Source organism: Leptopilina boulardi, unplaced genomic scaffold, assembly GCF_019393585.1.
Source record: "Leptopilina boulardi isolate dan_hultmark-lab unplaced genomic scaffold, ZJU_Lbou_2.1 LbouV2_278, whole genome shotgun sequence".
Classification (NCBI taxonomy): domain Eukaryota; kingdom Metazoa; phylum Arthropoda; class Insecta; order Hymenoptera; family Figitidae; genus Leptopilina; species Leptopilina boulardi.
The window spans coordinates 1442447-1459154 of NW_026137838.1; the positions used below are offsets into that span (position 1 = coordinate 1442447).

Genomic DNA, 16708 nt, shown 5'->3' on the forward strand with positions numbered 1-16708 from the left:
AGAATTTGTAAAAAAAAAGAAAACTAAATTAATATTAAAATTATTCTTTGTATCATAACACAATGAAAAGTAATTTTCAAAGCTAAAATCAATATTCACGATAAGTGTTGAATACAGAGGAATATTATACACTAGAAGGCATATTACATGCGAAAGCAGGTTTTAGTGTTCTGGACACACATCGTTGTCAGTGTCACGCCATTTACACACGACTGCAAACCCCCGGAAATTGCACTTCAAGCATCTGGCTTCTATACATAAATGTGTGATGGAGATGAAAGAAAAAAAATTTTTATTTTTCAAAATTCGTAAAAAAATAAAAAAAATTACTATCTCTTATTTATATAATAATGTTTGACACCTTTGAGATAACTTTGTTTACACTTTTATTTTTTTTATATTTTGTGTTAAAAAAAAGAAGAAAACTTGAAATTAACTTATCTACAAGACAGGAATAAAAACTGTGTACATTAAAGTTATCGAAAAAATGACAAACATAAAAAATAAAACAAACAAGTTGAGAAACAACTTTTTATATTACGATTTATGATGTTATAAAAGTTTACCAAAGCAAAGTGTATATAACTTTTTAGATGAAAGAATAATATTACTGCGAAATAGGAATTCTTTTGTTACATGTCTTTTACCAAAACAAGATCAATTAATTCCAAAAAAAAATAAACGAATTTTTAAATCTATTTTTATGAAAAAATATAATGAAAAATTTTTCTAATAATGAAAAATATTAATTTTTTAATATGAGAAAATTAAGGAACAGATCAACTAATTTAAATAAAAATTAACTGAGAAAAAAAATTTATTTTTAAATGAAAAAATAATTTTTATTTTTTTTTTATATGGAAATATTAAACAAGGAACAAATTTCTTTTTCTTTTTTTTTTTTGAAAAATAAAAATTCTCGATTTTCAATATTCATATAGTGGAAACTTTTCTCTGTATTATATAGTGTCTACGCTCTCAATTCGAGATGTTAGCCTTATTACTGCTTATTGAAAAGCAGTGACAGAGACACGAGAGTGATAGTGCATATTTTCAGCACGTGTTTCCTCAACTTTTCTCGTTTGCCGGGCTATTGAATGCAACAGCCGCCACACGCAATATAAGAACTCTTCTAAAACTCCTCAACTCTTTTTTTTTATCCCACTTTTCTTGAGAAAAATGAGAATAAAAAAAATATTTTCTAATAAAGTATAAATAGTACATGACAAGCAACATATATTAAGTTAGATTTATTAATTTTTTTAAAAATATTTTCAGTGGTAAAAGTCGGTTTTTGTCAGACATAATTGTGGAAGTAGAAAATCAGTAGTAAAGGTAAATATTTATAAAGACTTTTTAATTTTTTTCCATTTTATCAGTAGTATGAGTTAATATTTAGTCAGGCTAATTTTTTATTATTTCTATTTTTATAGAAATTTAATTATTTTTTTTATCAATAGTAAAAATAAATATTTATTCAGACTTTTTAATTTTCTGTAACTTAGTAGTACAAGTCAATATGTAGTTTGACTTTTTAAATTTTTGTACTTTTTGCAGTAGTACAAATCGATTTTTTTTCAGACATCGACAAAAATTATCGCAAATCAGTAGTAAAGGTAAATATTTATTCAGACTTTTTAATTTTTTTCAATTTTATTAGTAGTATAAGCAAATATTTAGTCGGACTTGAAATTATTTTTATAATTTTTTCAGTAGTAAACGTTTTTACTATTGTCAGTAGTACAAGTCAATATTTAGTTCGACTTTCTAAATTTTTGCAAAGATTTAATAGTTTTATTGCATTGAGAATAGAAAGTGAATTATTATTGACATGAATTTACGGTGGCGAAATTGATGTTCAGTGCAAAAAGATTATAACGAACAATAGTTATTTATAAATTATGAAGATTCGATATAATATTTCTTCAAAAAAAAAAAAAAAAATTGACTTACCGATTGTGATAGTCCTCGTTGGAGCAATTATATCATCTCTGCATTATCCATTCTGAAAAATTGTTAAAAAAAACACAATTATTATTTACAGAAGTGAAATTTAATTATTATTAATAATTTTTAATTGTTATTCACACAATTTTTATAATTTTATCAGTAGTATAAATCAATTTTAGTCAGACACTAATCAGTAGTAGTACAAGTTAGTCTTTTTTAAATTTTATAATTTTGCCAAATGTTACAAGTAAATATTAAGTCAGACATTTTAAACGGTTTTTTAATTTTCTCAGTAGTATAAGTAAATATTTAGTCAGACTTTAAATTTTTGTAATTTTATTTGTTAATAAATACGATTTTAATCAGATTCAGTGATTAAATTAAAATTTCAGTAGTACAAGTCAATATTAAATCTGGCATTCAAATTCTTTTTTTAATTTTTTTAAGTAGTTTAAGTAAATAGCCATTTAAATGGTTTTTAATTTTTAAGTAGTACAAGTCAATATTTAGTCAGTCTTTTTAAATTTTATTAAATTTATCAGTAGCAAAAGTAAATATTTAGCTAGACGTTCTAGTTGTTTCTTTTAATTTTAAAGTAAAACAAGTAAATGTTCAGTCAGACTTCAGAAAAATCAGTAATTTTATTAGTAGTACAAATCAATATTTAGTAAAAATTTAAACATTTTTAATTTTATCAGTAGAATAGTCAATGTTTAGTCAGACTTTAAGATTTTTGTATTTTTATTAGTAGCACAAAGGAAATGAAAGTGAGTCTTTTTAAAATTTTGTAATGTTATCAGTAGTACAAGTAAATATTTAGTCAGGCTTTAAATTTTTGTAATTTTATTTGTTAATGAATACGATTTTAATCGGATTCAGTGATTAAATTAAAATTTCAGTAGTACAGGTCAATATTAAGTCAGGCATTCTAATGGTTTTTTTAATTTTTAGGTAGTTTAAGTAAATAAACGTTTAAATGGTTTTTAATTTTTTAAGTAGTACAAGTCAATATTTAGTCAGACGTTTAAATTGTTTTTCAATTTTGTAAGTAGCACAAGTCAATATTTAGTCAGTCTTTTCAAATTTTAGTAAATTTATCAGTAGTACAAGTAAATATTTAGCCAGCCATGAAGCAGAAATTAGAAAATGAGTAGAAAAAGTAAATGTTTAGTCAGAGTTTTAAGTTTTCAGTAGTAAAAATCAATATTTAGCTCTACATTCTTTAAAATTGTATCAGTAATACAAATTTGTTTTAGACATCTATTTTTTCTAATTATTTTCTGTTTTTTTTCTAACTCAATTCGCATTTTTTTATTATAAAAAAATAAATTTAAAAATACATGAAAAAAAAAATTCTATTTTTATTTCTTTTGTTTCTTATCTATTTTTTTTGGCAAAAATTCTTTTGTATTACCCCCTCCCCTCCACTTTCTATTTCATGTATATATATATATATATATATATATATATATATATATATATAAAATCCTATGATGCGAAGTGTGTTCAATTCGGGTCACGTCTTCTCTCCTTTTTAGAATCACCGCGATTCATCTTCGTTGCCATCGACGAAAACGAACACACACACACACACTATATATATAGGTAACCCATAGGACACCATCAGGACACGAATTTATCGTAGAACGCGAATTGTCGCATGTTCCTTTTGCCCAGCATCTTTTTCGCCACATGAAAGTGATTGGCAAAAAAAAATAGATGTTAAATTAGAGGGGTTTGAACTTAATTTTATTTTTTTTTTTTTAAGATGAGAGCAAGGGTGAAAGTCAATCTTGAAACATTCTGTGATCATTTTTAGAAAGTCTGTTTTCTTATTCCTGTCACATTTTCTATATATATATATATATATATATATATATATATAGAACTTCGTTCAGTCGTACGATGGACTTATTTTTTACGACTTTCAATCATTCTTTACATTCATATTCTATATACAGAATTTTGCCATATAAATTTCATTATTATTTATTATTAAAATAATCTCGTTAAATTTTCTCAGTAAATCAAAAGGAAATGAAAAAAGTTTTTCAATTGGAAACAAAAGATTTTTAATGCAATTTTGTGAAAAAAAAATAATAGAATAAAGAAAAGAAGAAAAATTGGGAAATAATAAAAATAGGTAAAGAATAAAAAAATAGAAATTAAGAAAAAAAAAACAATTGAAATTGAAACTTGGAAAATAAAAATCAGTAAAAGAAAATTGGATAAAATTTGAATGCAAATATATAACAATGATGGGAATAATGCAAACTAGATTGTAGAGTAAAATTGTAAAATCAATGAGAAAACTACTACTATAGAATTTCAGTTCTATCATTTATTCTTACACGTCTGGTGGAATATATATATGTATATACCATCAAAAGGTAACAGCAAAATGAGACATGAACGTATCTGACATTATTAGGTTGAATAATGATCTAACTTAAATGTTTAAGAACAAAGATTATTATTCAAACGTGATGAGGAAAGTTTTCTCAAAAAAATCAATTTTTTGACCTTTAAATTTTTTTTTTCGGAAAGTAGATTTTTTTCTCCAAATAAAAAAATAATCAAGATTTGTATAAAAAGAAAATTTTTTCAAACTCAATAAGTTTTAAAAATCAATTGTTAGAATTTTCATTTAATAGAATTCCAATAGATCTAATTTTCATTGAACCGAATTTTATTTGACCGAATTATTATTTTACAGAGAATATTTTTTTGTTGCTAAATTTTTTGTCAATTTATCAGTAGTAAGAGTCGATATTAAGTCAGACGTTTAAGTTTTTAATTTTTTAAGTAGTACAAGTAGTTTTAAGTCAGCCATAAAAACTAAATAAGAAAATCAGTAGTATAAGTAAATATGCAGTCAGACCTTTGAATGTTTTTTTAATTTTTAAGTAGTACAAGTCAATATTTAGTCAGACGTTTGAATTTATTTTCAATTTTTAAAGTAATAATAATTAAATATTTAGTCAAACGTTCTAATTGTTTTTCATTTTTTAAGTAGTATAAGTCAATATTCAGTTAGATGGTTAAATTTTTTTTCAATTTTTTTAAGTAGGACAAGTAAATATTTAGTCAGTCATTTTAAATTTTAGTAAATTTATCAGTAATACAAGTAAATATATAGTCAGTCATTATAAATTTTAGTAAATTTATCAGTAATACAAGTAAAAATTAAGTCAGACCTTTGAATGTCTTTTTTAATTTTTAAGTAGTACAATTCATTATTTAGTCAGACTATCGATGTGCCTAATATTTTTATAGTTAATACAATTTTATTAAGTAGATCAAATAAGTTTTAAGTCAGACATAAAAAGACTAAATCAGAAGTTTAACTTATTTCTTCATTTTTTAAGTAGTACAAGTAAATATATAGTCAGACGTTCTAATTGTTTCTTTTAATTGTAAAGTAAAACAAGTAAATGTTTAGTCAGACTTCGTAGAAATCAGTAATTTTATTAGTAGTACAAATCAATATTTAGTAAAAATTTAAACATTTTTAATTTTATCAGTAGAAGAGTCAATATTTAGTCAGACTTTAAGATTTTTGTATTTTTATTAGTAGCACAAAGGAAAAGAACTTGTAAATTTTTCATCTTTTAATTATATTATAAGTTGTTTTTAATTGCATAGTGCAGTAAAATCTACTACTTAAAGTGATAGTTTTAATTGCAAAGGACTTTTTAATTCTACGACATAAATGTTCTTTAAGCCTATTGAACCACTTTAAGTAGTAAAAGCTACTACTGAAAGTAGTAGTTTTAATTGGAAACGATTTGTAAATTCAACATCAAAAATCTTCTTTAAGTTTATCGAATTAATTAAAATAGTAAAAATCTACTACTTAAAGTAGTAGTTTTAATTACAGACGACTTGTTAATTCTATAACAAGAATTTTATTGAAGCCTATAAAATCATAGAAATTAATAAAAAATTTACTACTCAAAAAACAGTTATATTAATTAAAGAAAATAATTCATTTTACTATATTTCAAAAAATCTCCTTTCTTATTTTCATTGTTTTCTTTTTTAATATATTACTTTTGTTTTTATGAATATTAAAAAAAAATTTGTTTAATTTTTTTGAAGATTGAATAATTTTTTTTTTAAATACTTAAAAAAAAAAATTCTATAATAATTTGATTAATAAAATAATCATTTCATTTGTTTTCTAAAATGATATATTAATTTATTTGCAATATTATTAATTCCTAAACATTATTTCATTTATTTCAAAAAAAAAGTTTTAAAAATGAATTATATAAATAATTTATAATCTAATATTTCGAGGTAATGAAATATATTTAATTTATATAAATTAAAAATACTTTATAAAATTATTAAATTAATTTTTATAAGTTTTATACTTTTTTTTATATATTAAATTTTTTCCTACCAAAGAAAATAAATTAAAATAATTAAATAATAAATATAATTATTATATGATTTATTTAAAAAATATTTTAATTAATTATATACATTATATTTTTATAAATAAAAAATTATTAACAATTTTTGTTATATATTTTGATATAATAATTTTTGAATAGTAATTGGATTTACTAATCTTCAAATTTTGAGTTGACTACAATTCCACTTGTTTTTACTCCCTTAAGAAAGTTAATTTTACTACCGACCTTTAGTTGTACTTTAACTAAATATTTGCGTAAAATCAACTATTACTTATTAACTTCTTAAAAATAGTTACATTAACTACATGAACATGATTAGATTAACTAAAAAAGTAGTTATTTTAACTACCTTCTAGTTAACTACCCAATGGTAGTTGAATTTCTCGCTCTCTAAATCTGAATTAGTGAAAATGTTTACTAATTTGAATTAGTGACTCACTTTTTGCTTCTAAATTAGTTAAATTTTACTAATTGTTAGTAAAATTTTACTAATTCAGATTTAAAATTTTACTAACAATTAGTAAAATTTAACTAATTTAGAAGCAAAAAGTGAGTCACTAATTCAAATTAGTAAACATTTTTACTAATTCAGATTTAGAGAGCGGCAACTTTTTTTTCAGTATATATTTTTTTATTTGTTTAAATTTTTTAATTATTTTTTTATTAATTATTTATTCCAGGTAAATTTATATTCCATTTTATTTTTATTTTTATAAGACATTTTCCACTTTTTTTTTCTATAAAAAAAAGTCTAATTCTCCACACGTCACTTTTTCAACACTATGAATCAGAAATCTAACAAAATGGCGCAAAATGGCTATTTAAACATCCATTAGTTGTACGTTGAATATAAATCAACGTATAATATTGATGTTCATTCGGGAATACATTTTAGTCAATATGTATATATTGGGAGGAAATTCATCGAAATCTAGAAATACTGGGTTTCAATATATATATATATATATATATATATATGAATGTAATTGGAAACCATAATGTGTGTATATATATAAATGTGTGTGTATCTACAGTTAAAGGGCCAGTTTTGCCTGACGGAAACACTTCCAACCCACTTGGGAGGAATCGACGTTTTTCGCGTTGTGTGCTATTCAATTCGTATCCATCAATGTCAATGCCGTCGGCAATAGATCCACTCTTCGTGGTATACGGGCAGAAACTTTAGGGGAGAGAAAAATCCTGGCGACATGAAAACCCAACGACGACGACCTCTTTTTCCGACATGTACTTGTCGAACCTTTTGCGCGCTGCCTGCAACTGAACTATTCACGAATTCAATTTTTCAAGAAAGTGCCGAATCTAGTTTTACATATATACAAAAATTTTTATTTTTCTCAATACAAATATTTCCAATTTTTTTTTCCCCCGATTAATAAATATTTTCAATTTTATAATTATGAATTATAATTTTTAATTTTATAAAAAAAAATATTAATTAGAAATTATTTAATAATTATAAATATTATTTTACGTAAGTAAATTGGTAATTACGTAAATAAATTAAAAGTATGTAAATAAAATTATTTTTCAATTAAAAAAGAGCGTATTCAAATATTTTGTAATTTTTTAAATTGACAAAGAGGAGAAATTTTTTTTTTTGTTAGGAAATAATTATGTTGTACAAAAGATGAATTATTATATTTTACCCTCGGCTCTCTTCATTATATTGAATTCTTGCTTTGAACTAAAGCAAAAAAAAAAATGCTGCGTTCATTTTTTTTTTCAAATAATCCTCTACTTTTCTCAAGGCTTAGGTGAGCAACACTTCATCTTCCTTTAGTAATTTTTCATCTTTTCATATATTATACTTTTTTTGCCCGAGAAGATTCTTTTCTTTTTTTTTTTTGTTATTTATCCTTCATCATTTAATTTTCTTTATACAGGCATCGGCAAAAAATTATGCATGATTTTTAAATAGTACCTACTCAGACAGAATTGCTAAATTTTTTGTCAATTTATCAGTAGTAAGAGTCGATATTAAGTCAGACGTTTAATTTTTAAATTTTTAAGTAGTACAAGTAGTTTTAAGACAGCCATAAAAACTAAATAAGAAAATCAGTAGTATAAGTAAATATGTAGTCAGACCTTTGAATGGCTTTTTTACTTTTTAAGTAGTACAAGTCAATATTTACACAGACGTTTAAATTTATTTTCAATTTTTAAAGTAATATAATTAAATATTTAGTCAAACGTTCTAATTGTTATTCATTTTTTAAGTAGTATAAGTCAATATTCAGTTAGATGGTTAAATTTTTTCAATTAAGTAAATATTTAGTATAATTATTTAAGTAAATATTTTTAAGTAAATATTTAGTCAGTCATTTTAAATTTTAGTAAATTTATCAGTAATACAAGTAAAAATTTAGTCAGACCTTTTAATGTCTTTTTTAATTTTTAAGTAGTACAATTCAATATTTAGTCAGACTATCGATGTGCCTAATATTTTCATAGTTAATACAATTTTATTAAGTAGATCAAATATGTTTTAAGTCAAACATAAAGACTAAATCAGACGTTTAACTTATTTCTTAATTTTTTAAGTAGTAGAAGTAAAAATGTAGTCAGACATTCTAATTGTTTATTTTAATTTTAAAGTAAAACAAGTAAATGTTTAGTCAGACTTCGTAAAAATCAGTAATTTTATTAGTTGTACAAATCAATATTTAGTAAAAATTTAAACATTTTTTAATTTTATCAGTAGAATAGTCAATATTTAGTCAGACTTTCAAGATTTTTGTATTTTTATTAGTAGCACAAAGGAAAAGAAAAAGAAAATTAAAAAATTAGTAGTACAAGTAAATGTTAAGTCAGTCTTTTTAAAATTTTGTAATTTTATCAGTAGTACAAGTAAATATTTAGTCATACTAAATATAAACTAATCGGTTTTTTAATTTTGTCAACAGTATAAGTAAATATTTAGTCAGACTTTAAATTTTTGTAATTTTATTTGTAAATAAATACGGTTTTAATAAGATACAGTGATTAAATTATAATTTCAGTAGTAAAAGTCAATATTTAGTCAGACATTCAAGTTGTTTTTTTAAATTTTTAGGTAGTTTAAGTAAATAAACGTTTAAATGGTTTTTAATTTTTTAAGTAGTACAAGTCAATATTTAGTCAGACGTTTGAATTTTAGTAAATTTTGTAGGTACAAGTCAATATTGAGTCAGAAGTTTAAATTTATTTTTCAATTTTGTAAGTAGTACAAGTAAATATTTAGTCAGTATTTTCAAATTTTAGTAAATTTATCAGTAGTAGAAGTAAATATTTAGCCAGACTATACAAAAAAATTTCTTAATCGAATAAGTAGTAAAACACCATTCTAGTCAGACATAAACACCAAAAATAATAACAGTAGTAGAACTAAATATTCAATCAGACTTAAAAAAAAAAAATTTTTTCTTCTTTTCTCAGTAAAATTCCATAATATTCGAAAAAAAAACTAATTCCCCAAATCTTGAATTTTGGAGAAAAGATATATACATTTTTTTTATCAGATACAAAGTGTTTCTTTCTTTTTTTGTCTTTGTTTTGTTTTGATGAAGAAAAATCTAGTCACATATTTTGTGTCCTGGATTTTATCAAAAGTGAAAATAAATCCAAATGGAAATGGTATATATATATATATATATATATACGCGAAAAATGCCACAAGAGAGAATAGAGTCTGGTTCAGCATAAGTAATAAAAGAAAAATGAAGGAGAGGGAAGGATGGAAAGTGTAATTATGGCGTCGCATAATACTATCAGTCGGTTCATAAATTATGTCAATTTTCAGAGGAAAGAGCGAAACGAGGGATGTGTGTTGGCTGTTGTCGGTGTGACGAAGAAAAAGGAGAGCAAGAGAGTGAGAGAGTGAGAGAGAGAGAGGCTCCTTCTCGACGCGCGAGGAGGAAAAGAAAAGCAGTCCGTGCTCTCGCATATAACACACGACACAGCACCTTCATGCGACATACATTCACTCGGCTTGATTTATAACTAACTCTAAAAAGCGTGTAAGACATCTTCTCATTCCTTTATGTCTGCAAGCTCATCCAAAAACCTTTAGCCAATGTACGTGTCTTTTCCTCATTTTTTTTTTTTAATTTTTTTTTCTTGAGCCCATCATCAAATAATAGACACAAGGAAAATTTTTTTTTTTTGATAAATAGAAAAGGGGACTACTTTTTTTTATTTTCGTTAATTATTTAATTAATTAATTAATCGCAATTAACTTGACAGTATCACTGTAAAAAGAAGGTACTAAAATAGTACCGATTTTAGGTATTAAAATAGAACCAAAAGGCAATTTAGTACCTAAAGTTCACTCAGAAAAAAGATATGTTTGAACCAAATGTACCATTTTTTTTTATATTTACCCAATTTTTTAGTTAGTTCAAACAAAATTTGTTTAATTCAAATAAATATTTATTTGATCTAAATAACTGTTTGATTTATTTTAATAAATTTTTTAAACAAAGAAAAAATTTGATTGAGCTAAATAAACGTTTGGTTTATGCAACCAAATGTTTGGTTAACTGTATATCAATGCATTTATTTTGTTGATTTAACCAAAGTTTTGGTTGCTTCAAACGAATTTTTTTCTGAGTGTTGGTATTAAATTAATACCTCTCGTTTTACAGTGATGACATTAATCCTAAAAATTGGTGCTGAAAGTATCAAATTCTTTGAAACGATGCTAATTTTTTTTTTTTTGAGTCAAAAATAATTTGTTAAAAACAAATAAATTTTCTTTGTATCAAAGAAAAAATTTGTCAAACATGATTTCTTTGAATCAAAGAAATTTTCTAGGTGTATATAATTAATTAATTTCGACAAAATAATTTTTTTTTTTAATTAATGTTAATTATTACACATTAATATATTTGTATTATCAGAGTGATATTAAAAAAAGAAGAGAGAATAAGAAGTAATTAAAATTTTCAATTGGGCGATTTTTGTTTTTTCAGGTGTTATTGATTTTTAAAAGGAATATGAGCCATTCGCCGATATAATTTCAGCCTCGCACATACACATACACACACACATATATATATATATACATGAGTATCATAAAAAGATTAACCAGAGCGGATATTATTTTTCAGCGCAATATATTAATCCACCTAAAAAATATCTTTATCTACAAAAAAAAAAAGTTTTTAATAAGTTTTGGTCGATTTTAATGAAAGAGTATAGTAATTATTATTATTATAATTATTATTATTATACCCATAAGCTCAAATTACCAATATATATAAAGATTTTACCGTAAAATTTTATTTCGAAATTAAAACAATTTTTTAATCTTCTTCGTTGATAATTAAATAATAATAATAGAAATAATAACAAAATAATAATAATAGAAATAATAAAATAATAATAATAATAATAATAATAATAATAATAATAATAATAATAATAGAAATAATAACAAAATAATAATAGAAATAATAAAAATAATAATAATAATAATAATAGTAATAAAACAATAAAAATTTAATAATTGAATCGCAGAAATAAATTGGACAATATCAACTTTCGAATAGTTTCAAGGAAAACTTAAAAACTGAAAATAATATTTTTAAGAAATAATAACTTTTCCAAAAGACATTCACCCTAGTATATATCAATAATTCATCTGCAAATTTTGTGGAAAATGTTTTCCAAGAACAAATTGTTCAAGAATTTGTAATGATTTTCTATAATAAATTAAACCTCTAATTGTACCAAATATTATATCACTTAACTTAAGCAATAAATCTCATTCGTTGGGAGAATTTTGATTTATTAAATTATAACCAAACTTTTTGTAACTTCTTCGACAGTGAGTGTGTGTGTGAGAGATAGAGAGAAAATTCTCGAATTGTCTACAAATACATTGGCTACTGCTGCTGCTGCAGAGGTGTCACGAAAGCAAATACTCGGGAATTTTTTTTTTCTTCCTGTTGTTATTTCTCTCTTTTCTATGTTGGTCTTTTGTTCATGTTTTTTTTTCTTTTCTATTTTTTTTTTTCTTTTTTTAATTTGTACAAGAGAAGCAGTGGGTGAAATTAGCTACCGGGGTCTCTGCAGTACAATACCAGGAAAACCTCACCTCGGAACTCCTTCTTCATCCTAGCACGCAATACCCAACTCGGATGCACCCGGAGAAACACGCAAATGACTTCATTACATTATAACTAACCACGTTTGTCCCACCGCGCGTTACACCACAAATCTTCTTGTCCCTATATATTTTAAACCACCAAACAATCCTTCGTAAAATGTTAAATTTATTGCACTAGTGGATTTTATTATTTTTTTTTTTTTGAAAATTAAATTCTAGAACAATTCAATTCCTTTTTTTACTTTTGTTGATTTTTAGCTTCGATATTATTTTTATTTTCGCTTTCACTGATTCCTATTTTTGCTTTCATTTTCGACTTTCATTTCACTTTCACCGATTTTTATTTTCACTATTATTTTTACTTTCACTTTCACCTACTCTTATTTTCATTTTTATTTTCCCTTTCAGTAATTTTTATTTTTACTTTCATTCTTAATACCCCTTTCACTGATTCGTATTTTCACTCTCACTTTCACTTTCACTGATTCTAATTTTTTTATTTTTAATACTCCTTTTACTTTCACTGGGTAGAAATTAGTGAAATTTCTAATTTTCTCTTTCATTTTTAATTTCCGTTTTACTATTACCGATTAGAAATTAGTAAAAGTAAAATTGAAAGAGAAAATCAGAATCAGCGAAAGTGAAAATGAGAGAGAAAATTAGAATCAGTGAAGTGAAAGTAAAAGTGAAAAGGAAAATAACAGTGGAAATTAGAAACAGAATTAGAAAAATAAGTGAAAGTGAAAATGTAAATAAAAATCTGAATCAGTGAAAGTGAAAGCGAAAGTGTAAATGAAAGTGTAAATTGAATCAGCGGAAGTAAAAATGATAATAAAAGATGGAAGTAACAGTGGAAATTAGAAACAGAATTAGAAAAAGTAGTGAAAGTAAAAATTTAAATAAAAAAAAAAATCAGTGAAAGTGAAAGCGAAAGTGTAAATGAAAGTGTAAATTGAATCAGCGCAAGTAAAAATGATAATAAAAGATGGAAGTAACAGAGGAAATTAGAAACAGAATTAGAAAAATAAGTGAAAGTGAAAATGTAAATAAAAATCTGAATTCGTGAAAGTGAAATCAAAAGTGAAAATGAAACTGTAAATGGAATCAACAAAAGTAAAAATGATAATAAAAGATGGAAGTAACAGTGGAAATTAGAAACAGAATTAGAAAAAGAAGTGAATGAAAAAATATAAATAAAAAAAAATCAGTGAAAGTGAAAGCGAAAATAATAAAAATAAATCGCACTAACAAAAAAATCCACTTCTTATTCTCAAATATATTTTTTTTTCCCTCAAGCGTGAAAATCATACTCTTTAAACACATTTGGCAAAAATTTTTCACGCATGTTTTCTTCTTTTTAAGGAAGTTCTTCATTAGTCGATGCCACAGTGAACTAGGATGGTTGGTGAAGACAAAGGAGCATATAAAATGTTAAAAAAGATGGATGACAAGTGCTTTTAAGGGGGTCCGACTTTTCCTGCAAGTCCATTCCTTCATTTTCGTTTCTTTTCTTTCTATTTTTTTTTCTTTTTTTTTTTTTTTGAAAGCAAGGATCGTTTATCTTTTGCTAACGACTTAACGAATGTACGGTTTTCCCCGTGTGCAAAAGAAAGTTCTTCGACGAAAATTTATCGGGATTCAAAGTTTCGCTTTTCAACTTTTCTAGAAGGCTATTTGTTTAACTTTTGTTAAGCAACTCTCACCTCGTATTTAATTACACTTTGAAAAATAATTAATGATTTTCAAAAGGTTCTGTGAACGCGATTTGTTGATATATCCAAAGAACAATATGTATAATCACATCACTTTCTTAATTTCATTATTGTTTATGTAATTTTCATTTTTAAATTTTCACTTCATCTATTGAAAGAAAATTCTTTTCTCCCTTTTTTTCCATAATAAAGTTTTTTGCGAAAATGGAATTAAAAGAATAAGGAAAAAATGTCATCATTGAAAGTTTTTTTTTTGGTTCATTTGCAGATTTTTGCTCTGATCAAATATAGAGTATTTCCATTACTACTCGAGCGCAAATCTTCTTTATGGCTGAAGTAGATTCCATATAGCATCGAATGGGGTAAAAGTTGAAGTAAAAGCTAGCAGTCACGTTCGACTATTAACTCCGCACTTAAAGTTATCGGCACACATTGTGCAAGAGGGTTCTTCAAAGCAAATGGACCCACGAACAGGCCACAGGAAGCTTTTAGTAGATTCTGGCACCCGGCAAGTTTTCACCTCGTATCACACTGCGCATCACAGTTTTATATATATATATTTTTTTTTTTTCGCGAATTTTCATTTTCTAAATCAAATTCGAAAATTAATTTTTTTTTTTTTTCAATAAATTAATTGAGAAAATAAATATTTATTTGTATCAAATAAATATATTTATTTTAAACAAACAAATATATTTATTTGAAACAAAGAAATATATTTATTTGAAACAAAGAAATATTTATTTCAATCAAATAATATATATTTTATGCAAATAAAATATTTATTCGAAGCAAACAAATTTTGTTTGAAGTAATAAAAAAAATTGGTGTTAATACCGAATTTTTATTTATTTAAATTATTATTTAACCAAATATCTATTTAATTAAATTATTATTTAACCGAATTTTTATTTAACCGAATTATTATTTAACCAAATTTGTGTTTATTTAAATTGTTATTTAACCGATTTTCTATTTAACGGAATTTATATTTAATTAAATTATAATTTAATAGAATTTCTATTTAACCGAATTATTATGTAACCAAATTTTTATTGAACTAAATTTTAATTTAACCCAATTTTTATTTAACCGAATTTCTATTTATTTAAATTATTATTTAACCAAATATCTATTTAATTAAATTATTATTTAACCGAATTTTTATTTATAACCAAATTATTATTTAACCAAATTTGTGTTTATTAAAACTGTTATTTAACCGATTTTCTATTTAACGGAATTTATATTTAATTAAATTATAATTTAATAGAATTTCTATTTAACCGAATTATTATGTAACCAAATTTTTATTGAACTAAATTTTAATTTAACCCAATTTTTATTTAACCGAATTTCTATTTATTTAAATTATTATTTAACCAAATATCTATTTAATTAAATTATTATTTAACCGAATTTTTATTTATAACCAAATTATTATTTAACCAAATTTGTGTTTATTAAAACTGTTATTTAACCGATTTTCTATTTAACCGAATTTATATTTAATTAAATTATAATTTAATAGAATTTCTATTTAACCGAATTATTATGTAACCAAATTTTTATTGAACTAAATTGTAATTTAACCCAATTTTTATTTAACCGAATTTCTATTTAATTGAATTATTATTTAGCAGAACTCCAGTTATTTCTTCTTGCAGTAGTGTAAGTAGGTTTTAGTCAGACAAACCAATTTTAAAAATTAAATAATCAAATGTATTTTTAAATTATCGCCTAATTTTTGCCATTAATAGCAAATGACATTTTTACGATTTCTCGTAATTTTTCTCTAAGTTTGTAAAAAAAAAAAAAAAAAAAAAAATTCCCCACATCTATACTGCTTACATATTTAAAATTTTAATTTAAAAATTGAGTGCAATAAAAAAGAAAATTTCTGCAAAATTCAAAAGTTTCGAAATTTTACGAACACAGAATCTAAATGGAATTCTGGTACGTGAATGCCGAATAAAAATCTCAAGGGAGAGAGAGAGAGAGAGAGAGAGAGAGAGAGAGAGAGAGAGAGAAGCCGCCCAAGAGAGTAAATCGGAACTAGATCGATTAATCGATTAATGTCTTTTAGCCAAAGTTGCCTATAGTGTGTTCACTATTGAAGGTAATATAACTCGCGAGAATGCGCGGTTAGATGCTACGAAATGTGTTTCGATACATTGCTGTAAAATTACATTTGAACTCGGTGCGCTATCTATTATTAGTGGGAAGATGGAGATCGAACGAAAGGGAGAAAGAGAGACAGAGATAGAGAAAAGGGGTAAGCAATACAATCAGGAAACATATTGTTTTCCTATACATATGTGGTGAATTCCGAGATTCCAGAAGGTACGAAGTCGAATGGAGAAACGTATATATATATATATATATATATATATATATATATATGTATACGTATATCGCGAATTCCTGAATCTTCCCGAGAGAGACAGAGAAAATAAGAGAGAGGAAACGAGAGAGAATGTGACAGAGAATGTAAGAGATACAGAGAGAGAAAG

The 16708-nt window shown here is 24.1% G+C and overlaps 1 protein-coding gene across 1 annotated transcript in view; it reads right to left on the reverse strand.

Moving 5' to 3' along the window:
- The window catches only part of LOC127281867 (tryptophan 2,3-dioxygenase), a 317236-nt gene that overhangs the window by 193214 nt on the left and 107314 nt on the right, over nt 1-16708 (reverse strand). The window contains exon 5 of the mRNA XM_051305836.1: nt 1954-2005. The gene's annotated coding sequence lies outside the window, so the exon portion shown is untranslated. The remainder of the gene's footprint in view (nt 1-1953; nt 2006-16708) is intronic.